Source organism: Canis lupus, chromosome 32 (assembly GCF_003254725.2).
Source record: "Canis lupus dingo isolate Sandy chromosome 32, ASM325472v2, whole genome shotgun sequence".
NCBI classification, from domain to species: Eukaryota; Metazoa; Chordata; class Mammalia; order Carnivora; family Canidae; genus Canis; species Canis lupus.
Window position 1 is genome coordinate 23,097,583 of NC_064274.1, and position 26,899 is coordinate 23,124,481.

Consider the following 26,899-nt stretch of genomic DNA (forward strand, 5'->3'; position numbering starts at 1 on the left):
ATGAATGAGATGACCATGATAGCAGGGAGGGAGGCTATGTATGGGCTCAACAGAGTCCTTTACTCAGGAAATCTGATCTTACTACTGCCATTGTTGAGCACCCAACTGACAGCAACAAAGGCTAATGCTGCACCCCCAACATGGACCATTTCTGGGATATGACAGCCAGTTGGTGGCCATTGGTTTTATGAGACTCTTCCCATTAGAGGGACAAGCACTTTTCCTCATGGAATTAGACATTTTTTCAGGTTTACATTGGGCTTCTCAGTCATTATTTTATCATATAATTTTTCTATTTATTTCTCTCTTTCTTCTCCTTTGTGGTATGCCTAAAGGAATAACATGTTGTACCTTTCATGGTTTTCCCACCCACAATCTTTAGATATTCTGTTGTTGTTATGTTGACTGAAAAAATCTTTGTTCTTTTTGTTTTTCAGTTTTTGAGGATTCTATTGGTATATCCTCTAGATCAAAGGCTCTTTCCTCCTCTATATCCAGTCTCCCAGGGAACCTGCCAAAGGCATTCTTCATTATTGTTATAGTGTTTTTATCTCTAGTATTTCTTTGTGATCCTTTTTTTTTTTTTGGATTTCTATTTCTCTGCTGACATTCCCCATCTGTTTTTGCATAATGTATACTTTATCCATTAGAGCCCTTAGCATATTAATATAGTAGTTTTAAATTCCTGGTCTGTTATCCCAACATCCCTGCTATGTCAAATTCTTCTGATTGCTGTATCTCTTCAAATAGTGGGAGGTTTGTTTGTTTGTTTGTTTTTTACCTTTTGTTATGACTCACGATGTTTTTTTTTTGATAGAGGGAAATGATGTACCAGGTAAAAGAACTGACTGTAAATAGGCTTTTAGAAATATGGAGGGGAAGCATTCTATAGTCTCATGTTTAGATCTCATTCTTTGATTGAGCCTATGCTCTGGATTGTGAACTTCACAAGTGTTTCTCAGTTCTTTTGTTTGTTTTCTGTTCCCAGAGAGGAGATAGGATGGCTAGAGTGGGCTGCAGTTTGGTATTTCCTTTCCCTAGGTCAGTTAGACTCTGAATAATACCCCAGCAGGCTAGGTTCTGGTTAATTAGTTTTTCTTGAGGGCAGTCCTCCTTAAGAAAATGAGTGCTCTGGAGTATTTCAGAGTGGTTTCTTTCCCCTACTCCTCCTAGAAACCTGAGGGACTATTTCTCTAATATTTACTGTGAGAGTCAAGTCTCACGATACTTTGAGGGCCCCTATGATTGGGTCCCCTGGAGTTTTTAACTTTCAAGAGTTGTCCCCACCAAGCCACTAGCAATGTGTTAATTATAGTTCAGGTTTCCTGCTACTGATTCCTGAGGCAGTTTCTGCTTGTGAGTCTCTGCTTCTCTGTAAGTTATGATTACCTCAATTCACCTGTCTGTCTCTCCAGTCCTGGTGGCAGCAGTTTGGCTTGTGTTCTCTCTCTCATGCATCAAAAAGGAATTGCTTATTTTTCAGTCTGCTCAGCTTTTCACTTGTTAGAAGAGTGGTGTTTTTTTTTTTTTTTTTTATTTATGATAGGCACGCAGTGAGAGAGAGAGGCAGAGACACAGGCAGAGGGAGAAGCAGGCTCCATGCAGGGAGCCCGACGTGGGATTCGATCCTGGGTCTCCAGGATCGCGCCCTGGGCCAAAGGCAGGCGCCAAACCGCTGCGCCACCCAGGGATCCCCAGAAGAGTGGTGTTCTTATATGAGGAGCTGGGAACTGGAATTCCTCTCTAATCTACTTCTGGAATATGACAGAATTTTAAACTTCAAAATTTTTTTCATTTTATTTTACTTATTTATTTTTTTAAAGATTTTATTTATTTATTCATGAGAGACACACACAGAGAGAGAGAGAGAGAGAGAGAGAGAGAGAAAGGCAGAGACACAGGCAGAGGGAAAAGCAGGCTTCATGCAGGAAGCTGGATGTAGGATTCGATCCCAGGACTCCAGGGCCGAAGGCAGCGCCAAACCGCTGAGCCACCGGGCTGCCCTTTTTTCATTTTATTGATATGTATGTTCATCATTGAAAATTATACAATATTAGCTGTTATATTAATTCTGATTTTATCTTCCTTTCTGTTGGTTTTGTATTCTGTGCTTTGACTGACTTTACAAGCTCATATTCTAGGGACATATATAGAGAGTTTATAAAATATACTAGTTTAAGCTCAGTTATTGTATATTTGAATTTTACATGTTATAGCTTATAATGTTTCTTAGGATGTTTCTTAATTCTGAAAGAGGTACGCTTGATAAATACATTTGCTAATCATTTTGTCAGTTTCTCTTTATAATTCTAGAAGCATTCCTTATTCCCTTCCTTGAGGCACAAAGGCTTATGGTTGTATGCCTTATTGATTATATATCATTTATCATGAAAATTTCTCTCATTTTTCCAATTAATTTTTGTTGTTGTTGTAAACCCTGCTTAATTAAATAGTATTTAAAATAGTAAGCTATTTTTCAAGAAATATTTGAAATATTCTGACCATTTCTAGATTTTTAATCTTTCTTGATACTCTACTTTATGAATACTTCTTATTAGTAGTAAATAACTGGATCTTCTTCATTTGAAGCAAACTGAATGCACCTGTATTTTGAAAGGAAAAGCCAAACTACTCAATTATGTTAACTGATTCAAATGGTTTTGTTTTTTCCACCTTATTTTATAGAAGCAATTTGGCAGTTTAGTGTTTGCATTTCCCCTACTTTCCTTATTTGTATTTTAAAAAATATTTTTAATTTTTAAATTAAATTTATGGCATTTTTAGAAAGAGATAAGAATACACATTTTTTTTTGGTAAAGATTTAATTAATTAATTTATTTTTGAGAGGGGGAGAGAGAGAGAGAGAGAGAGAACAGGGGAAGGGCAGAGGAAGATGGAGAGAGAGAATCTCAAGCAGACTCCATGCTGCATGTAGAACCTAACATGGGGCTTGATCTTATGCTCCTGAGATCATGACCTGAGCTAAAACCAAGAGTCGAGGCTAAGTCTACTGAACCACCCAGGCACCTCAGAATATACATGCCTTTGTTCACCATCAATAATTGGAAATATTTAATAATACTAAAAGTGGCATGAAAATGTGATCTAATTCCTTAGCATATTTTTTTGAGATTTTATTTATATATTTGAGAGACAGACAGAAAGAGCATGAGCAGGGGAGGACCAGAGGGAGAGGGAGAGGGACAAATAGACTTCCTGCTGAGTGTGGAGCCCCATGTGTGGCTCCACGTGGGGCTCAAACCCAGGACCCTGAGATCGTGACCTGAGCCGAAGTCCGATGCTTCTCCAACTGAGCTGCCCAGGCACCCCTAACATATATCTTTATTTAAAAACAGAAAAATTATTGACATTTATAAATCAGAGGCCATTTTTGTTAATGGGGGCTATTTCTATGTATTGGAATTTAGGGTGATTTTTTACTTTTTAAAAACATATTTTTCCATCAACTATTTAAGATTTATAATGATGTTTTATAATCACAGAAAAGAAAAAAATGTTTTCTCTTTTAAAAAGTCTGGAGTATTCTTATTTAAGAGATATGTTTTGCTCAGTCCAATTATTTAGACCATCTTTTTAATATATTTCTTAGTCACACATTTTCTGAGCTCTTTCTCAACTAGCTTCTTTCTTCTACACTTGGTGGTATTATTGCTCAAGTATATGCTATATTTCACATCTGTGGGTTAAAATAGGAAATAATTGCTATATTAAAATGGTTTTGAGGATATATATATATATCCTATATATCTATATCTATTTTATATATTTGACTTAAAATGTTTTTTAAGATATAGTTTGTTCCAAAGTGAGAGACTTTCTATAGAGAAAATTCACTGAAAAGTATATAAGGGCTTGTGTTCCAAGTTAAATATTGTTGGTTTGACGTTGAAACTCAAAGAGGACATAATGATGTTCTGCTAAGATAATTAAAAGTGTAATTTTCTAGGGTATTTAATCCTGTTTTAAACATAAAAAGTCATTATTATTATTTGCAGTCAATATTTATATATTAATGAAGTTTGCCAATATTTTAACTCACGATTTGTAATTATGATTCTCAGTCCAAGCAGAAAAATATTTTTTCCAAAACTACATCACAGAATTTTTCTGACAAGCAAGCTGCCATGTCTATTTCTTCAGTATATATGGAGGGGAGAACAACCCTTCCTAGAACTCTGAGGCCTCTTCTACAACAGGAAGACTGTCTTGCAACCACTCTGGCTTTGATTGCCACCACAAAATACCAATTGCTCTTTCACTACTTATGCCAAAAAAAGTGGAAGTTGCATAAACAGACTAATTCCTTTCTTGGCTCACTTTCAAATCAAAGTCTCAAATGTGAATGTCTGAATAGTGGAGTCAAATATACATAACTGAATCCAAGCTTCAAGGCAGTCTGGGAATTTGAGTTCTGACTCCATTTGGGAGGCGTTTTAACTTTTTATGTGTTTCTGCTCTGTTCTAGATGACTCCTTAAATTTTAGTTTAAATACACTTGTTCTGTATTTAATTTTGTGACCACGTTGTTTTCTTACCAAGGCTTCCAAAGGCTAGTTTTCACCTCTTCCATTCATTAAAGAAGATGATCTATTTTTATGTCAAGGATACAGCTTCCTCATTAGCTCTGAGTACTCTAAATCTATTTATTTTAAAAATCCTTTTCAGATTATTTCATTATTTTTTGTTGTTGTGAATTATTCTGTTTGAGGTATATTCTGAAAGCTGTTCTTTTGTGGACTTGCTACTGAGAACCACTGCCTCTCAGTCGTTGGAATAATATGGTGCTTTGGTTATCTGTGATCCTACAGGCCCATTATCTACTTCATTTACCAGAGAGATCATCTGAACATTCTAAGCTGACTGAAGCTGCTTTTCAGTGGCAGATACTTGCTTTTTTTTTTTTTTTAAGATTTATTTATGTGAAAAAGAGAGAGAAAGAGAGTGAGTATGCAAGTGGGGGGAGGTGTAGAGGGAGAGAGAGAGAGAGAGAGAGAGAGAGAAAGAGAATCCTGATTCCTCGCTGAGCTCCTGGAGGCTGTTGCAGGGCTCAATCCTACAACTTGAGGTCACAACCTGAGCCCAAATGAAGAGTTGGCTGCTCAACCATTGGAGCCACCCAGATGCCCCAGACATTAGCTATTTTTAAAAAATGTTCTCTTTGTCTTGTAGAATGGAGCTCAAAGAGGTTCTGTAGGCCTCATTTCTTATTTATATTTATTTCTAATAATGTTATTAGAAGGTGATTTATTAATAACATTATTTATTTCCTGAATGTAATACTTTCCGTCGGTCCTATTTTTGCAGGCTCTGAATATCCACACTTAAATTCTCCTTGCAACGACTGGATATGTTTACAGCTTAGTAATTGTTTTTTCAAATATATTTTAGTAATTATTTATTTACTTGAGAGAGAGAGTGTGCAGGAGCAGGGGGAGAGACAGAGGGAGAGGGAGAAGTGGACTCCCCACTGAGCAGGGAGCCTGTCCCTCCAGACTGGATCCCAGGACACTGAGATCATGACCTGAGCTGAAGGCAGACTCTTAACTGATAGAAGCACCTACGTGCCCCTACAGCTTAGTTATTGTTAAATGATGGCCGGTTAAGTGCACACGTGTGATACCTACTCACTGTGTAGTAATTAGGAAGGATCATCAGTTTACCTGAAATCCAGATGATAAAGCTTAGTATTGTATGGGTTGAAAGCAATTTTTGCAACACCTCAGATAATTATGCTGAAGATTTAGGTTGATGTGGTTAGGGGTACATGAAACTCTGTTAAATCCCTCTTCTGGGCCTTTCTGCAGCCCGACAGTGGCAACTTCTGAATTGGTAGGACCCTAAGCCAAGCACACGTAACATCTCCTAGCCCGACACTGCTTACTATTCTTTACTTGAAAAAGGTCATCTTTCTTTTTGTCTTATAGTGGGAAATCTTTAACTTCTATAAGATTTATGGCTAGGGAAAACTTTTTCACAAAGGCCCAATCCAGGGCCTCTTCAGGACCACTGGAATCTCAAGAGTTTGTAGATAAAGGTAATACATAAATGTATCTATCACTCTTCTATTGCCTAGCAAAGGGTCTACTCATGGTGAATGATTAATTTTTGTGCGAAGAGTTTTCATTTAACACAAAATCTAGGAAGTGAGAATGGCAGAATGGATAAATTCTCCACGCATTTTGGCCAAGCTGAAATTTTAAAAATTTGTTTAGTGTCAGGTAGATGACCATCATCACAACACTATTATAAGAACAGAATATCCCTTTAAAGACTACTTAGATTTTTGTGATTGAATCCAGTGGCAGGGACACCTGGGTGGCTCAGCGGTTAAGCAACTGCCTTCGGCTCAGGTCATGATCCTGGGGTCCTGGGATCGAGTCCCGCATGGGCTCCCTGCATGGAGCCTGCTTCTCCCTCTGCCTGTGTCTCTGCCTTTCTCTCTCTCTCTGTCTCTCATGAATAAAGAAATAAAATCTTAAAAAAAAAATGAATCCAGTGGCATTTGCAGAATACTAATAAAGAAGGATTTTACAAGTACTGCATATTGTGTTTAGAAATAATAATTTAAATTATGTTGGAAAATTAAATAGATCAAAATAAAATTAATCCAATAAATACATTTCCTCTAAAATTAGCATCCTTAAAAGTTAAATGCCAACTAATTTATACTAAATTTGAACAAACTATTCACCCCAAAAAGAACATTGCTAACATTACTATATTTTTAGGTAATTACTGTTGGTGACAACTCATTAATTTTATTTGTTAGACTGCTCTTTTGTACAGATTTCTCTTTTGAGTTGTCTGTGTTATGTGCAATAGGGTCTTTGGCTCCTTTGCTTTTTCCATATAATGAGTAATGAAATTGAAATTTGGGGCTCACATTTATGCTCAACTACAAATGTGGAATCATTAGGCATGAAAATATGGGATGGTGTAAAAAGAATGTGGCAATATTCTGATTCTTCAAACTCCTACTCTTACCTCTAGCTCTAGTTCGTGGGAAAAAAACAAAAACAAAAATCTTGGGGCACCTGGGTGGGTCAGTTGGTTAAGTGTCTGCCTTTGGTTCAGGTAATGATTTTAGGATCCTGGGATGGAGCCCCGCATAGGGTCCCACATTGAGCTCCCTGCTTAGCAGAGAGCTTGCTTCTCTCTTTCCCTCTGCTGCTCCCCCTGCTTGTTCTCTCTCTCTCTCCTCTCTGTCAAATAAATAAATAAAATCTTAAAAAAAAAAAACAAAGATCTTTTTGATTCTCATTGTAGGACCATTACTGTTAGCACACAGTGAGTAACAGAAGAATTGTTTTCCTAGTAGAGCTGGTAGCTGATACATAGCAATTCAGTAAAAATTACATAAAATAAACTTGTAAATGATTATTTGAAAAATGGAAAGCTCATTTGTAAATGAATAAAAACAGTAAAAATATATCTACTTATTTGGAGACTTGTAATGAAGTCCATTGTCTTTTTTTTTTTTTTTTTAGGGGAAAGCAGAGGGTACTTAGCTTTGTTCACCTATAGTAGTTTCATGATCCTTCTTTATTCTTATTATATGTGTGGCAGGAAGGGAGAATGTCCAGTCACTTCTTTTAAAAATTTCCATCCCTAATTATTGGCTACTCTTTCTGTCTCAGCAGAGGTTCAGGGCAGGGTGGACATAAAGGAGAGGGAGTAATAGTTAAGGAGAGCAGAAATGTACTTATTTTGACTACGTTGACATTTGATGGCTCTGTGCTCTCTGATCGCAGCAGCTGTTTGAAGAGGATTCTTCTGTGGAGCATTTTTAATGGGTTATGTGAAAGTCCCCCTCCATCTCTAGGTATTTCTTACCTGAAATAGCCTCAAACTTCACTGTGTTATCTGGATGCTTACTCCCTTTGTAGCTCCCGAGAGTTTTCTCCAAAAATCTTAACTCACTAATTCTTTACAACTTGCTCTTTCATCAACTCAGTGTGGCTGACAAGTCTAAGAATCATGTAACTTTTTTTATGTTTAACTGCTTTATAAATTTTGTCTGACACTTCCTTTGAAAAACAGCATTTATTCTACTTTGGTATCCCAGCTTAATCATGCTCCCCATCATGGAAGTATATTCAAAATGTGTATTGAGGAAAGACTTTTGGCAATTAGCATAGCTTTGAACCCATGAGGTGCCATAATTTCATTGAAGATCATAAGATTTCTTTTGTTTTACATTGGGGACTGCCAGAATCAGAAAGAGCTCTGCTTCCTGTTCCCTAGAAAGTGACTCAGGTGTCAATTATGTTTACTTAATTTATTGCTTCTTTCCTGAAGTAGGAGGTGGAGGGTACTCAGTGAAAAGGGATTTAAGAGTTGCCACTTATTCTTAATAATATTTTCAATGATTGGAAACAAAAACATGCTCAGTTCTCCAGTATGATAAAGTTAAAGGATCCCTATAATTAAAAAAGGTATTTCCAATTAAAAATCTATTTCTTATAAAGTTAAACATAATTTACTTATAATTTGGATTTTTTTTTAGAACTTAATCTGTAGGTCTCTCCCCACCCCATTTCCTTTAAGTTGCCTGAATAATTATATTCTCAAAGGATCTTCAGTCATTCAGACTTTTGGTCTACACTGCATTTTGCCTCATGAGAAGAGCAGACACTGACAAAAATGGCTTCTCATTATAAGCCTGGAATGTTAAACATAAGATGTAAAAATAAAATTCTCATTCAACTGGTATATGCTCAGTTTTTCCCCTGATTCCCCAACTGAATGTTGATTTACACTTATGCAGAATCACTTACTCTTTTCTTTTTGTTCCAAAGTTATTTCATATTTATTCACCTGCTCTTTTCAGCTTAAGGTATGAAAAAGGCCACAGAAAACTTTGAAATGATAACCAAGAGTATTGTTTGCATGAGGATAGTTTCTTCTGATTCTTTAGGTAGAGGTACTGTCAGTCAGATTTTCCATTTGTAGCAACAATGGATTTAACTATGAAAAAAAATTATTACCCTTATACTACTTGAATTTTTCTCCCTAGATATTTCCCCCGAAATCTTTGTTTTACTGAACTATATTGTGGGGCCTTTCTTCTTCTTCCCTTTTTTCCTTTTATTCCTTCCTTCCTTCTTTTCCTTTATTTAGATTTAAACTGCAGTTTCAACACTTAGTTACAATGACTCAGTTCCCTTATCCACACAACTGGATAAAGCAAGCCCAGACATAAGTATAAAATAAAGCAACCCATGTGAAGAGCTAAAGTGGCACAATGCTTCACATAATATGATAAAGTTATGTAGAAAATTAGGAAAGCCATCAAAAATATTAGGTGTGGTTAGTCTCAGTTTAGTTTTATTTCTTCAGTCTATTATCTTTTGTTTCTTTCTGTCAGGTGAACCCAGGCTGTGTACCAACTTTCAGCTAGGTTCCTCATTAGTACTCCTATTTTCCATTTTATGTGGCGTCCAGCATCCTTATCAGAGGCCCTGGCCAACCTGTTCAGCCTCTGTAAGTATTGTTTACTAAATACCCTCAAGTAGGGTCTGCTTCAAATTGGACAAATCTCCTGGAATCATAATTGCATCATCAGCTTGAGGAGAAGAATGAAAGCCATTTGATGGCCCAAACACAATTTTCTTACGCTAGGTACTGACTCTGGTTCAGATCTGATCCAAGTTTACATGTCACTCTTGTGATTAGAAAACTAGCTTAAAATCACTAATGTTTTAATTATAAGGAAAATCAAAGAGAATAAACTAAACAGCACATATTTCCTATAACTCAGACTTAACAAATGTCAAGATTTGGCCATTTGTATTTAAAATTCTTAAAAAGTCTATTAAAACTACACATAAAATTCCTAGCTTCCCAACCTTTCCCATCCTTTCTTAGCTTGAAGAAATTTCATTTCTAAAGTTAGTATACATCCCTTTTATCTGTTTCATAATTTACCATCATCTCATAACAGCCTGTGCTTTCAAAATTTGCATATGTGATATTGTATTGTATGTCTCTCTCTGAATGATGGTTTTGTCATTCAATGGATTTATGAATAAGGATATAAAGGATATATTTAAGTTTAGGTTATTCATTTTAAAATATTCACACAATAGAATCTTCTTATCCTCTGTGTGTGTGTGTGTGTGTGTGTGTGTGTGTGTTTTGGACATTTGAGTTCCTTCTAGCTTTTCTTTATTATAAGTAATGGTAGGAAGAGCATCTTTACACATGCAAGTGTTCTTGGCATATATGCAAGAATATATTTCCCAAAGTGAAATTGCTGTGTTGTAGGGTATGTATATCTTCAGATTCCCTTTGGCATATTGTTAAACTAAGATTTCTTTCTACCAACCTGGGTTGTCATGCTTGGCTGCCATTCCAAACAAAAAGAGAAATCACTTGGAATAAGGTGTACCTGGCACCTTTTATTGGGCTAACAGTGTAGAATGAATCCTGTTCTTGGTCACCATTTTCCCTGCTAAAGTACCCACAGAACTAGACATTATTAACATCCCACATGATTATTTTACTTTGTAAGAGTTTATATGTCTTAACTGGAAATAATTCTACTAGATTAAAAACACAGCATACTCTGTGTTTACCCAGCACACTCTGAAAAGATAAAACATAAGCTCTCACTTTCTTTTATTCAGAAATCAGTGAATGGCAGGTTGTTATCTGAATAATGAATTTAGCCAAAGTCATGAAAACAAGTCCTAAAAACAGACCAAAATCCACTTTATTGGGATTTTGTTATCTAGTTATGTTTAATATTTACTTCATGTAACACAATTGGATCATAGCTAATCATTCATTTGGCTCTAAATGTTAATTGTTTGTTAACAGATAAAGATTTCTCAGAATGAAAAGAGTACTTGAGTTTTATCCAAAAAATAAAGTGAAACCCCACACAAATGACTTATTAGATTTAAGTTTGTAGTGGCAGTTGGATGAACATGATTAAAAAGCATTAGTCTTCAGTTGAGGAATTAATGAATTATATATCCATGAATGTTTAAAAGACAGAAAAGTATTCAAAAGTGATCATTATTATTTTTCAATGTTAAAGGATTGAATATATAACATGAATATGGGGATCCCTGGGTGGCGCGGCGGTTTGGCGCCTGCCTTTGGCCCAGGGCGTGATCCTGGAGACCCGGGTTCGAATCCCACGTCGGGCTCCCGGTGCATGGAGCCTGCTTCTCCCTCTGCCTATGCCTCTGCCTCTCTCTCTTTCTCTCTCTGTGACTATCATGAATAAATAAAAAAATAAAATCTTAAAAAAAAATAACACGAATATGATGTCTTTGAAAGACAAGTCCATGTCCAAATGATTAACAGTAGGGAGAATAAGGTTATAAATTACAGTTCACATAAGGACCGAGGTTAGACTATGTTGCATATCAACCCAAGTCCTATGTAAAGTTTTATAAGCACAGATAACATATACTGGTTAATTACTATGTACCAGGCACTCTTCTAAGCATTTCACATTATTTATCTTTATAATCACCTTATAGAGTAAGGGTTATGACTGCATCCTCATTAGATCAAGCACAGAGAGTACTAAGAAGTTAAATAAGCATGCAGCACATATCTTTTTATGGTAACTGTGGTTTGGTTCTTTTTGGGGAAAAACAGTTTTAAGAAAATTAAAGCCAAAGAGAGAGTGGTGGAGGAGAGAGAGAGAGAGAGAGAGTGAAAGTGAGAGACCACATTTATATTCTTTCTCCTATTTCTCTCTCCTTCCTCTGACCATGAAGAAAAGTGAGGTTCATATGTTCAGTCTTAAGAATCAAGCTACTCCTGTAGTACTTATCAATCATCCGTTTTGAATATTCTTTGGGAACACTTGATGAAGATTGCACAATTCCTCTGATGAATGTGCAGAGGGAAGAGATGTTGCAGCCCTGTTTTGAAATGATTGAATAAGTGGCTGTGTGCCTTACCCTCCACCGTGCACTGTTGGTATAAATTGAAGTGATTGCTGTAAATGAACAGAGTTAGAAGCCACTGCATGTTTGGGAGAATGTGGAGGAGGTGGTTGTGACAACTATTGGCTATGGAATTGGAAATACAATTTCACTGTGAAACATTTCTAAAGATACTGCAGGCTAAAATTTCAAAGTATCTCCAGAGGATTCGGTTTTATTACTCACACTGATGTCCCTGGGCCTGGGCAGTTCCAGCCTTGGCTGCTCTCTGAAATTTTGCCTGACTCCTCTGGTTTCAGCCATTAGACATAATTTGTTTCACAGTCTCTCTCTGTCCCCCACCCAAATAAACTAATCTCAAATAATTGACATTAAGGTAACAGCAGAAAAGTAGTCTCAGAGAACAGCTACTGGCTATGAACCGTCAGCTGGAGAAGGCAGATGGCTACTCTTTGAGCAACAAATATTGCCTATGAAAGCAATTCTCTACACATGAAAGCTGATCTTCTTGTTGACTTTCATTATAAAATTGGAGACTTGCTACACAAGAAAATCTGACAAATAAAATAGAAACACATTTAAAGGCAACAAATTTAAAAATAAATGTTTAAAACTGATTAATGCAATATATGCAGCTATGTAAACAGTGAGTTTGAAACAAAAATTTCTTTTTGTGTTTCTTAAGTTAGTTTACGTTGGATAAGTAAATTAATCAGTTCAAACAGAAAAAAAAAAACCCACATTTGGCTCAAAGGTTTTTCAACTACTTTTGGTCTTTATTTCCTTCACATTCTGTAACAGAATGCTATCTATAGTTCCCTTTGATTGAACAGATTAGGCCTGGGAGTTTAAGAATATTCCCAGTTTATCATTATTGTTTTTTAAAATAATAAACATGCTTATTTGGTTGAAGGAGAGGGAGCACAAAAGAAAGGACATTAAATTATAAGAAACTGAATTCATCATGTTCCTATTCCACAGTTCATAATCTTTAAGAAGACATTTTGCTAAACATCATATTTATTCTATATGGTTTTTTAAAAAAGATTTTATTTATTTATTCATGAGAGACACAAAGAGAGAGAGAGAGGCAGAGACACAGGCAGAGGGAGAAGCAGGCTCCATGCAGAAGCCTGGCGTGGGACTCGATCCTGAGACTCCAGGACCACGCCCTGGGCCAAAGGCAGGCACTAAACTGCTGAGCCACCCAGGGATCCCTATATGGTTTTTAATTCATCTCTCCTGAACTCTACTCTTTGAGTGAATTGTTACCATCTAGATTTAGTGAGGTCAGATCTTCCCTTCACTTACTATCTGAACTTCTCTCATTTTGAGTTTCCATTTCCTTTGACTCCTTTTTATTCTATATTTTTCTGCTTGCAAATCTGATATATATTTAATCAATCAGGAACTAGGCAACTGTCCCAAACTCCTAGCTGGTTGACAATATTGGCCAATTAATATTACTTATTGCCACTCAAGGTCACTAAACAAAAGATGCTGTTCTCTAGAGAGAACTCATGACTACTATCTGCACTAACACCTCACCACTGCCCCTTACTTCATTCTTGGGTGTGCTTGATAGGATTATTTTATGTTCAAGAATTGTAGTGAAGTACAAATGCTTGGGAGTTCTACTTTTATTTTCTTTTTTTCTGAATCTGAGCCAGTCCTTCAATGGAAAGAGTTAGAAGTGGCACTGTGTCTCTTCTAGGCCTAGACTTGAAGAACACTGGTGGATTGGGGCACTGGGGTTGCTCAGCTGATTGAGCTACTGCCTCTGGATTTTTGGCTCAGCTCATGATCTCAGGATCATGAGATCAAGACCCATGTTAGGTTCCATGCTTCCAGAGTCTGCTTGAGATTCTCTCATTCCCTGTCTTTCTGCCCCTCCCCTTGCTCACATGTACACTCTGTCTAAATAAATAAATAAAATCTTAAAAAAACAAAGAACAGTGGTAGCTTGAAGTATTTTCTTCAAATGCATGCTGTTGAGATGCATTCTCTTAGACATGCTGTGAGAACCCCAGCCTGGTGAAGAGGACAGGAACAGGGATGTTTATTTAGTGGTATGGTATTAGGGTCTAGAAATGTCAAGATGAAGAGAAAGGGGGATTATGTAATGAGACCCTGTCCATGCAGTTCTTCTCCTGTCTGCGGTTTGCTTCCCTTTGTCTAGTAAGTTATGTCTAGTCTGGTGGTATGATGAAGCACTGAGCCCTCCTTCCTGCTGGGTGTTGGTAAGGACCAAGTCTCCCTTACTCCCTTTGAAAATCAGTCCTAGGTACAAGAAGGACTCTTAGGCCTGCCTAGGCTGGGCAAAAGAACCTCATTAAGTCTGATATAACTTCTAAGGTTGTACAATGGGCTTTGCTTGCCAAACTTTCAATAAGGTTGTTCCTCATCAGATGTTCTTTATCTATAAATCTCCCTCAGGGAACTTGAGGAAGGATAGCTGTGGCAAAATCTGATTTAGATATTCATGATCCTCAGCCCAGGCATTTTTCTACTCTTTCCATCTCATCACAACCATTTTCAATTGGGCTTTTTAGAGGAAAGGATTATGTGTTTATGTGCCCATTTCCCCAACTAAACCTATAGCCTCCTAGAGGGCAGTAATCATGGCTTCTGTAATTCTGCCTCTAGCATTTGGAAAAGAGTGTCAGCCATCAGAGAAAATTTATGGAGCTAAACTGGAGACTGGAACGTTGGTGAACACACAATTTATTTGTCTTCTAGCTTCTAGTAACTAGGAGCCTGGCTATGCTATGTCCTTGAACTTATGACTAAAACTCATTAATTAATTAACCTGAACAGCTCTTTATATTGGTATCCTCTTTCCCATGACATATTGGTTGGTTAAATTGGTGTAAAGATGCTATCGGTTTTCTGGTACTTTTGTTTGGGATTATTGCGGTGTACTCTATTAGCATAGTTTCAAGGTTACTTGTTAATGTTCTCTCTGTGACCATTCTATTCTGATGTAATTCATTCTCACAACCAAATTTGTATTTTATGTCATTGTTTTGATTGTACTACAAAGATTAAAGGGTCAATCCATACTGTAAAATCTTCATTCTTTTTGATAATCATTTTTATCCTTGAAGCATCCAATCCTCCATTTTTTAAAAAAATGTACTTACCGTTTGTGTATGTGTGTGTGTGTGTGTGTGTACTGCCAATTCAACTCTTTCATTATGTTGGTTGGTCATGAACAATGCACAAAAGAAATGATAGACTAAATGGACTTTGTTTTTACCCAAATGTGTTCTTGATCCAGCAAACCACTGAAGCAACTTGAAGATGTTTAGAATGGGCAGTTTGTGCCAGATACTCTCTATTTGACTTTTTGGATCCACTTTATACTTTTGTTTCCCATCTTGCTCTGTCCGTGGGAGGCTGTCCTCCTATGACTGAAACAATGGACTCCATTGCCTCGTTTCCCGTTAGGCTCTGCCTATGTTAAGTACTCGCAGTAAATCATACGATGGAAAGACACAGAAGCTGTGATGTATATCCTTGTCCTATCTCCTTCCATCCTTGTTTCTATATGGTTCTGCTTGTGCCTTTGTTCCTATATTAAGGGCCATAGCTGTTCAGATTAGTTTCTCCCTGACAAATGTGTATCTTGCTAATTTTGTTCATTACACCTTTCCCTTTTTAGGAGTTGCAATGGTTTCTTATAATTATTGATACTGAGATTTTTTACCGTTACTTTTTGTGTAAGTTTGTCTATACCTTGTAATTTGTTTCCTCAATAAATTGTCTTTGATTACTTCTACTGTGCCATATCTTTCTTGTCAGAAAACTTGAGGGTTAATATTCCAAGAATTTATAAGCCATCCTTAATTTTTAGACTACAGAGAAACTTGCATTGTATATTCCATAAGAGTTAGAGCCGTGCCCCATAAATTTAAGCAAGACTTTGGAAAATATGTATGACTGATAGTGAATATGAAAAAGTCAGTGAATCACTTTCTCCAAACCACTATAACTACAACCCCAGGGATATTCCTTTCCTAACAAATCTTTGAAGAACTTATTTCACCTGTGCCTGACAAACAAAACTATTTTTTTCCATGTGGCCAATCATATTTATTCCTCTCTTCACCATTCTTTCTTTACTGCCTCACTTATATATTTCCTGGTTCTTGGATGTCCATATTGTAGTTCCAGCTTTGAAAATTTCATGTGAGCATAACTACAAAATAAAGTTCAGTTTTTTCCCCTTTTAAAAAATGCTTAAGACCTGCCACAGATTCCTCTCATAATTCTCAGCATGGTACTCAGTCATCACATCTAAATGGTCTAAGCTTCTGAACTTCATTACTTATAATCCATGTTTAAGGAACTATTCTTTTTTTTTTCTTTCTTTTCTTTTTTTTTATGGTAGAGCTATTCTTCTTTCACAACAGTTTAGCATGCTTTTATGGTCAGGGTGCATTTTCTTTGTTTTGCTGTTTTTGTTCCACCCCTCATTTTTGCCAGCTATTAAGGCCCTTGTTACAATTTCATTTATCAAAGTGTTTATATTCCTTTGCTCTTTATTTTCAAATTTCAGCGTATAGCTTGTAACAGCTTATAACTAGATATACAACAATATATTTTACATAAATTACAAGATAATTTTCATCATCCCTAGCAGAAACCAGGCAATATTTTATTTTTAATTTTTTTCAGTTTTTTAAGGATAAATCAAAGAAAGATAATTATCATATGATCTCACACATAAGTGGAAAATAAGAAACAAAACAGAGGATCATAGAGGGAGAGAGGGAAAAATAAAACAAGATAGAATCAGAGAGGGAGACAAACCATAAGAGGGCATGTGATGTAATGAGAATTGGGTATTATATAAGACTGATGAATCACTGAACTCTACCTCTGAAACTGATAATATATTACATGTTAATTAATTGAATTTAAATTAAAAAATAAATTTAAAAATAAATAAATATCTTATTATTTATTTGAAAAAGAGAGAGAGCACAATCAGGGGGAGGGCAGAGGGAGAGGGGAAAAGCAGACTCCCTGCTGAGCAGGGACGCCCAATGTTGGGCTTAATCCTAAGACCTTGGGATCATGACCTGAGCTGAAGGCAGATGTTTAACTTACTGAGCCACCCAGGCATCCCCAGGCAATTATTTAAATTAATTTATTTGTAAATTCCAATATAATTAATGTTCAGTGTTATATTACTTTCAGGTATATAATATGATTAATATAATATAATATAATATAATATAATATAATATAACACTTTGTGCTCATTGTGATAAGCGTACTCTTAATTTCCATCACCTATTTCACCCATCCCCCCTCTTACCTTCCTTCTGGTAACCATCAATTTGTTCTCCATAGTTAAGAGTGTTTTTTTCTTTGTTTTTCTCTTTGTTTTGTTTCTTAAATTCCACATAAGTGAAATAATATGGTATTTGTCTTTCTCTGACTGACTTATTTCACTTAGCATTAAACCCTTTAGATCCATCCATGTTGTTGCAAATGGCAATATTTCATTCTTTTTTATGGCTCAATAATACTGTGTTTGTGTATGTGTCTGTGTGTGCATCTCACATCCTTATCCATTCGTCATTGATGGACATTTGGATTGAGAAGCCAGGCAATTTTGTTAATCCTATATTATAATCAATGAAATTGGTAGAAGAGGAAGTTTAAGTCCCATTTACCTAGTTATAAAATAATAATAAATTGCATATCTATGTATTTATCTATATCTTGGTCAGCTTGTGGGGCATCTAATCTACTTAATGGTAACCCAGATTTCCCTGTTTTGATTATGAACTGAAAAATCCACAGGATTCTGAGAGAGTGAAATATTGACAGAAACCTAGTTCTTCCTGCATGTTACCTTTATGTTTCTTTTTTGGTGAACTTCTAACATGTTTCTGGGTCTTTGAAGAGTTTCTCTAATTCAGACTCATTACATCAGAAAAGGATATATATATATAAAGAAATACATCCATACATACATTTATATGAAGAAAAATAAAAACTCTGTCTTCTATCATTATCTATACCATTGTTATTCTATTTTATTTCAGTAATTTATGAGACTTGAATTTTTTTCCTCTTATTAGGAGAAAAGAGATATTTTGGCTACCCTAAGGAAATGGTGAGTATTTGATGATGTGCTATCATTATATGATTTCGTATGACAGTCATTTCTAAATATTAAGGAACATTATTATTCTACCAAAGTTATAGAAATAATGTTTGCTACAAGTAATCATTTTTACAACTACTCTCAAAGTTAGAACATTTTAGTAACAAAATGCTAGGTATATATGTAAGCGATCTTTAAACCTATATTTTCCCCAATCCTTGAAATTCCTCTTAACACAGCAGGCTTAATGGTAGAGTCATTCCTGAAAGAAAAATGTTTCTATGATGCAAGTGTAAGAAATCCATTTTACTCTTCTAAGATAAAATGATAACATCCATAGATTTCTTATTTTAGAAGAAGAACAAGTGAATCATCATACTTATCTCAATAAGAATTCCCTTCTCCTCTCCTTCCTCCTTCTTCATCAAAGGAAACATATGAATTTTAATTTGGAATGTAAAAAAAGCAAATTCGTGGTCATTTTACTAAACATTTATAAGCTCTTCATAGGAACAACTCTGGATGACAGTTATTATTACTACCTTTAGTTTAAAGCTGCAATCTAAACCAAGTTGACGGATTCCAAGATCACTGCTTTTTGCAGGTCACCTTAGTGGATGTGTAAAGAAAGACTGATCTCATTTTCACAGAGAATCTAAGGAGAATAATCTTTCTAATGAAGCATAAATAACAATTGTTAGCTGGTTACTAGTTTTCAAAGTCCTTTTCTCACACACTTTAGTACCTAACTTTGATGCTGATTTCAGCCTTATTTAATAATATCCGAGCTCATTTAATAGTATGATGTCTTCAACCCATTTCCTATATGAAGGGTTTAATCTTAACATCTATCACTGATATTAACTGCTCCCTTTTGAGTAATTTCTTTGGTACCTCTCATTTTCCAAGAATTTACTTTTTTTTCTAACTCTAGGTAACAGAATTTCAAAATCAAATGTTAATAAAAAAGTAGTTCTGAGCTCTTAAACATTCGGTTTCTGGATAGAAGCACAGATTAATATATTCTATCATAGGCTCAGTTTCCTAAATTTTGGGTATGGGTAGAGAATGCAGTACTGGGGCACCTGGGTGGTTCAGTTGGTTAAGCGTTTAACTCTTGATTTCAGCTCAGCTCATGATCTCAAGGTCATGAGAGCAATCCCTGCATTGGGCTTCCTCCTCTGCTCAGTCTGCTGGAGATTCTCTTCTCTCTCTCTCTCTCTCTCTCTTTATTTCTCCCCCTGCCCTTCCCCCCACTCATACTCTCTCAAATAAATAAATAAATAAATAAAATCTTTAAAAAAAGAAAATGCAGTACTAAATCTGTTAGTTTGGTAGTGAGAAGTTTTCAGAAGTTTGTTAAACTTATCCAGAGCATGATAGCAGGTGATATCAAGACATTTTTATGGAGATCTTTTTATTCTGGGATAAGGAGCATCCCCTCCTTCTTCTGACTCTGTTCTCCTTTACCCAGGAATAAATCATCTCCTCACCCAGAGTACCTCTAGCCAAACAACAACAACTCTCCAAATCTGTTTCAAGATTCAAGATTTGATTTTAAAGCATAAAATACACAACCAAATTCAAAGGAAAGTGATAAAGACATCTTCCAGGCCTCCTAAAGGTATTATGCATATAGGGAAAGGGAAGACTCTAAAAATTTACTACATGACTTGAGATGTACATCATGCTTAGCCTGGCATCTCCAGCTGCTTTTCACTTCTTAGAGACACAAAACTAGAAATTCAAAGCAAAGAGGTAAAAAGGAAAAAGAGAGGATGCTATGGAAATCATATAATGAGAAAAGCTAAGCTTAGCATATCACACAAAATATGTTTCCCATCTTTTGTCTTGAAGAACTGAGCTTGGCAATATTTCAATTCTCACTTTAATTTTTGAAACTGGAATTTGACTTTGTTAGTGGATTTTTCCCTAAGATTTAGGCAAGTTTTTTTTTTTAATTTATGTTCTTATAAATTCAGATATTGGCTTTCATATGTGCCCTACAGATAATCTTCTTAATTCAACAAGATCCTTTGCTTCCAGAACTAGTAAGAACACCATACATCCTATGAAAACTTTCCAAGGATCTATTCTGTACAGGAGTGGTGGTTTCTTTGGTCTAAAAAAAATGAAGTTAGTCTTAAGTATCGACAAGAGCAGAAGAACTGTGGAACAGGAAGTGGTATTTGGTAGATAATGTTTTAGGGCAGTTTTTGAGTAACAATATAACATTATTTGTGCATAGGGTATAGTAACCTGGGCATAAGATTTGATGGCCAACCCAACACTGATGTCAAGTTTTGGGTCTTATTCAGCTTTCAATACTCATTCTTTGTGTGGAACTTGATACAGAGTAGAAGTTCAGTGAATGTATGCTTGCCATGCTTCAAGGCTATCTAGTGCAGACCCTTAATTTTCTACTTAATTTGATTTCTCATGAAGTCATATAAATTGCTGTGGCCCTATGAATATTAGGGGCTCAAAGAGTTTTACTAATAAGAGAACTGTTCATTTTTAATAAGCTGGCTAGGTAAGATGACTTGTCTGAGGGTGAAACTTTTTTCCCCTCTATTTTCCTTTTAGTCTTGCTTTTATGTAAGAGCTGAGATTCGTAAAATCATATACTTGATGCCTATTTTTGAAAGTATCCAAAGCCCTTCTCCTCTCAAATGTTTTTCATTTTCTGGGATTTTCTTATTGTCTCACAGGATGTTTGAGCTTTATAAAACCTAAGGTATAATTGGCTTAATTTGATGAAGACATTGAAATTCAGAGTAATAAAGGTAGAATGAAGAATAATCATCTATTGTAAATCAAATATGTCCTGGACATTATGCTATATTCCATGTGTACATCATGAATTTTGTAATTGTAAGGTAACACTTATTTTGTAGATGGACGTCTATTTAACCTTTTACTCTCCTGGCCAAGAAGAAAATAGTTTAAAACTTATTGGCATAGATTCACTGAAAATGATTTTAATCACCAGAGGGATTAATAGATATTTTTAGAAACCATATACAAATTAAAGGTAATTAAAAGCCAATTAAAAGAATCAGATTTTGATTGATGAGCTATTTTTTTCCCAATTTCCTTGATCCAGGAGTAACCTGTACAGTCCTTGTACTCATAAACACAATGATATTTTAAAATTAATATGTAGAGGCATTTCCTAGTATATTCCATTCTCTCCTTTGATTCTCTCCTTCCTTAATTCTAGGTGGACACACATCCATTTAAAAGATTACATTTCCCCCTCCTTTGTATCTAAGGATGAAGGTTTTTTACAGAAGATACTCAATAGGCTTATTAGAAAGCTATTTTTTCTCCCTTTCCCCTTCCTATAGTATTCTGTCTGCATCATGAAGATGATGACTGGGTCTCCAGAGGACAGAGAGAGCCTGGCTTTCTGATGGCATTGGAGAGCTGCCATATAAGCCTTAGCTGCCCACTGCTGAACTTCTTCAAAGAATAAATCCATATGTGTTTAATCAACTATTGTCAGATTTCTATACTAGCTACAATTCTCAACTGATATACAACCTACGACAGATTTGGAAGACCTCATTAGTGTTTTTAAACCGTGCTCCATCATTTTGTGGTTTCTTGATGTTACTCAGAGGTTTACCTGGGAAGGGTTGGAAAGATGGAGGATGTGAATCTCAACTCATCTGTGTCAGTCCAATGAAAACATTTCTAATTCCATGTATTATTACTTAGATATCTATAGGGCATTTCATTTGAACCAAGGCTCCATTCCTTAAAGTAATTTGAAAACCACTGAGTTTTAGATGGAAGTTTTCATCATATAATTGCTAAAACAATTACTGTGTTTCAGGCATTCTTCAATGTGCTTAACATATAATAAATCATTTAACTCTCTTAGTAACCCTGTGAAGTAAGTACTATTACTGTTCCCATCCTGTACATGAGAAAACCAAGGCACAGAAATATTAACTTGTACAAGATTGCACGTCTTGTATGTGACACAGCTGAGATTCAAACCTGGCAGCTTGCTCCCAAATCCAAGCTTTGATTACCATCCTGCTTCTATACACGTTACTAAATTAATGCTCATGAAGTGTAAGTGATTTTTCTCAAGTTCAAACAGAAAGTTTGTGGGAGACCTAAAGCAAGCTCTTAGGGCACTTAAGCCTGTTCCAGAACACCAAACACTATCCTCCTTCTGGTTTTCATTATTTCTGTATGACTCAACAAAGAAATTGTAAAGTCACTTTTCCAACTGCTGCTGTTGTAAATGAATGATGCCCCTCACAAATAAATTCAACTTTCAGCTTTCTGCTTCTTTTTAAAACATAGTTCTCCTGAATAGTGTAGCAGTGACACCACAGTTGGCTGAGATCTTTTCTATTTCTACTCCTTAGCTTTCTTGTAAACATTAATATAATCTCTTTCCTTATACTTCAAACCTTCTACTAATCCCAGACTGAAAAGTTTTAGGAATTCTAGAACATAAGTTGTCTAGTCTCAGATAGCTGGTAAAATCTGTGTTCAGGCTCTGCTGCACTAGTTCTACTTAAGTCAAATAAGCAACAACTAACTATGGCTCAACTGCCACCATTTCTTCTTCTTTTTTTCCAAGATTTTATTTATTTACTCATGAGAGATACACAGTGAGAGAAGCAGAAACATAGGCAGAGGGAGAAGCAGGCTCCTCGCAGGGCGCCCAATGTGGGACTCAATCCCAAGACCCCGGGATCAGGACCTGAGCCGAAGGCAGACACTCAACCACTGAGCCACCCAGGCATCCCTCTTCTTCTTCTTTTTAAAGATTTTATTTATTTATTTGAGAGAGAGAGACAGAGATAGTGACAGAAAACACGAGTTGGGAAGAGAAAGAGAAGCAGGCTCCTCACTGAGCAGGGAGCCTGACATGGGGCTAGATCCATGTCAATTATGAAATTAGAAATTATGGCTGCATACAAAGAAAAGAATTTGGTCTTCTGGGCATCTGTGCATGCAAACATTTCTCCTAGATGCACGTATTATGTTTCTTTTAATTTAAACCCACAGAATTTTATGAACTCAACAAAAGTAATTTTTTCTTGATTCAATGATTAAGTTTCTCTTAGGCCTTCATTCACACTAAATATTGTATGTAATTTTCTTACAATATAAAAAAATTCCAAAATAAAGGAAACAACGTACTTTTGGAATAGTACAGATGTCATCTCTTGGTTATTTTCTCCACTAATGGTTAAAGACGTTATTTGTTTACCACTTAACTCTGTTCTAAGAATATGAAAGAAGGGTACTTTTGTAGATGTGGAGTTAGATTATCATCATAATTCTGCTGAGTAGCTTCGTAGAATGATTCAAGCTGTGTAGAAATAGTAGCTAGACAGATGCCTTTGTAAGTTTCATTTAAACTGGCTTAGTTTCAATTACAATTTGCAAAGACACCTCACTTTTCAATTTGCCTAGATTTATTGGTGTTTTAATTCACAAGTGAACGGTGTAAGAGGTTCATAGAATGGAGTTATTAGTCACCCAAAGCTGCATTTTCCTGAACTAGCTTAGTATCACAATCATCTGAGAACTTCTTAGAAGGACCTATTTCTAAATTGGCCCCAAGATTACTGACTTAGAACATCTTGGGGTGGGCCCAGGCCTTGTAATTTTAAAACTTCTGCCAGTGATTCTGATGTGCAGTTACATTTGTAAACTCAGATTTAGAGGAAAAAAAAAAAACAGTGTTAATCATGAGAAATATGAAATATTCTAAAATAGAGAAGATCAATTTTATTAAAAAATCATTCTGTAAAAGTCAGGAATTTGTGTTTCATAAATTTTAATACTATAGGTCATTTGTAAATATAACTAGAAATACATGTAACACTAGTACAACTGTGTGTGCCATCTTCTCTTTTTCCAATGAGTTCTTCATTTTAAAACTTAGAAATTATGAAGTAAGTCTTCACAATAGGAAAGAGTTTTTGAGAGGAAAGGGTAAAAAAATGTGGCTATCCAAAGGAATGAGGAAGAAGAGAAAATTTGGAAACCAGTTTTCTTTTTAAAAAGATTTTTATTATTTATATTTTTGAGAGAGAAAGAGAGAAAAAGAGAGAGAGAGAGAGAGAGCATGAGTGGGAGGAGAGGCAGAGAAGAGGGAGAAGCAGACTCCCTACTGAGCAGGGAGCCCTAAACGGGGCTCGATTCCAGGACCCTGAAATCATGACCTGAGCCAAAGGCAGACACTGAACTGACTGAGCCACCCAGGTACCCCTAGAAACCAGTTTTCTTAATTATGAAAAATTGCAGGTTTAGCATGGAAAGTTTAGAACACAGACATAGAAAAAGGTAAACATATAAAACCATTATTAGTATTTAAAAATACATGATTTCTAATCTTTCTTTAAACAAATAGGTACAAAATAAATTTGGGGTCATACCACAGATTTCAAAATTTCATTTTTTTCCTTTCAGCATTGAGACCAATTTTTCAATTCATTGAACATTACTCTATGACTTGATTTTTAATGGCAGCATAATATTGCAGTGTATGAATGAATATCTATTTGGTCAATTCCTATTTTAGAAACATTATGTTTTCTCATTTTTAATATTATAAGATATTATTATTTATAAGAATATTATTACAACTACAACATGGTATTAAAACTATCATTGCATGTAACCTTTAACTGTATTCTTATTTACTTGGAATAAATTACTAGAAGAGCACTAGTTGGATAAAAAAATTAATATTTTTAAAGATTTGGATACACATTTTCTAGATTACTCTTTAGAAATGTTGCACCAGTTTAACTGTCAGCTAATACAATGAAAATGCTATTTGCCTTGCATCCTCATGGAGTTTTAAAAAAATGAACATGTTTTACAAATTAATAGATAAAAAGTGTCTTACTATTTAATATGCATTTATTTAGTTGCTTTTGAAGATGGATATTTCTTCCTAAAGGAAGAAATTCTTTATATTTTTAAGTTGTCTATTGATATTCTTTGCCTAGTGTTTTCAACAGGCATATGCATCTTTTCTCTAACCGTTTCTAAGAACATTTTAAATCAAGAATATTGAAACTTTTTCACTCATATGAAATTTTTCCTATTTTTTGTTTTACTTTTAGGATATTCTTTTTTTTACATCAATTTCATTTTTCTGTCCTCACACTATTTCTCATGGCTTCTGTTTTTAGTCTTATTCCCTCTCCATGCCAAGATGAAATATTCTCTCTCTCTCTCTCCAAGTCATTCTCTACATGGCATCTTTATTGCATATTATATATATTAAATAACTTTATGTGTGTGTGTGTGTGTGTGTGTGTCTCAGAGTACCTCCTTCTAGAAGAAAAGGAACACATTTGAAAGGAAGTTACATCCCTTCTTAATATCACCCCAGGCAAATTCCAGGGAGATCAGAGTGATGAGAGAAGCCCTGTGAAATAGGTTAGGTTTAGGGATGTAAAAGCAGCATGGCATGGCCACACAGAATACATATATCCATATATAAACATATATGCATATATATATAATTAGTATATTAAAATAATAAACAAATATATATTTAAAATATGTAAATAAGATATATGTTAGATTTTAAAACCTTTCAGAGTAAAATACACATAACATAAAATTTACCATTTTTTTTAATGCACCATTCAGTACATTCACACTATTAACATAATCAATCCCCAGAACTCTTTTCATCTGGTAAAACTGAATCTCAGACCTACTAAATAAGTCTTCCTTCTCCAATCCCCACAGCCTGACAGAGATGATCTCTTAAGAAACTAGAAAGATCCCTCAGTTACTGAACCCTGGGCAGCTACCTTGGCCTTTCTTCCCTGTTACAGGAACTTCCTGCTGATTGCTGATACAAAAGAATTCAACTCTTTCAAACAGGAATTACATGAAGGGGTAAATCCAATTTCTATTCGATGAAATTATGAACAAATAATATACAGAAAAAATTCTCTGCATACAAAGAACACATGCCAGAAATATATTGTCACAGGTAGATGGAAATGATAATCTAACTTGGATAAGGAAAATGTAAGGAGTTAATTGCAGCTCTGAAGACAGACCGGAAACAGTAATACAAGAATTCAGTGAAAGCTACAGTTGACAGGGGGAGCCAAGAAGCAGAAAACTGGAGGGAAATGGGAAGTGGCAAAATTCAGGAGAGAAATAGATGTAGATGAGAAAAGTATTTTAGGGAAGAAGAGTAAATTACAAGGACATAAGAGTGAGTAAACATCACAGAAAGTGTAACAAGGAGGGGATGAGTTAATGATAAAAAAGCAAACACAATGAGGCAGAAAACAAGAAAGAGATGTCAAAAGAATAGAGAGGAATTTTAATATTTAGCAGACAGGCAAGAGATCTGATTTCCTGAAGAAGAAAACCAAAACAGGGATTAATTAGCAGAAGGGGAAGGATAGGGATAGGGGTAGGAGCAAGATTCCTGTGCTCCTGTTTCTTCACATGGTTTCGATTTGGGAATTTTTGAATGTATCACCTTTAAAAATATAATAAAAGTTTTAAATGGCTGTCACATGGTTAAGTCCTTTAGATTATAAGCTATTTTTATAGCCTTCATTTTTTTCCTTTTTAAAAAAATTTTATACAAGGAAAAGTTCTTTCCAGGCTTAATCTCCATAAACTGAGTTTATGGTTAGTCCTTGGCTCTTTCCTTCATTTACCTAGTGTCTGTTATAATTCACTCAGTTACTCACCAAATAGGTATTGTCTATTATGTGCCAGTCATCACTGTAGCCATTGGCTACATCAGTGAAAATATTAAAAAATATAAACTACGTGTTCATGGAGTTTATATTCTTGTTGCAGGGCAAGGGGAGAA

General features: G+C 35.4%; 1 long non-coding RNA gene across 1 annotated transcript in view; it reads left to right on the forward strand.

The window, feature by feature from the left end:
- The window catches only part of LOC112644640 (uncharacterized), a 57,726-nt gene extending 34,487 nt beyond the window's left edge, over nucleotides 1-23,239 (forward strand). The window contains exons 4-5 of the long non-coding RNA XR_007407855.1: nucleotides 18,029-18,063; nucleotides 21,405-23,239. This is a non-coding gene — a long non-coding RNA (uncharacterized LOC112644640). The remainder of the gene's footprint in view (nucleotides 1-18,028; nucleotides 18,064-21,404) is intronic.
- Nucleotides 23,240-26,899: the final 3,660 nt, after the last annotated feature.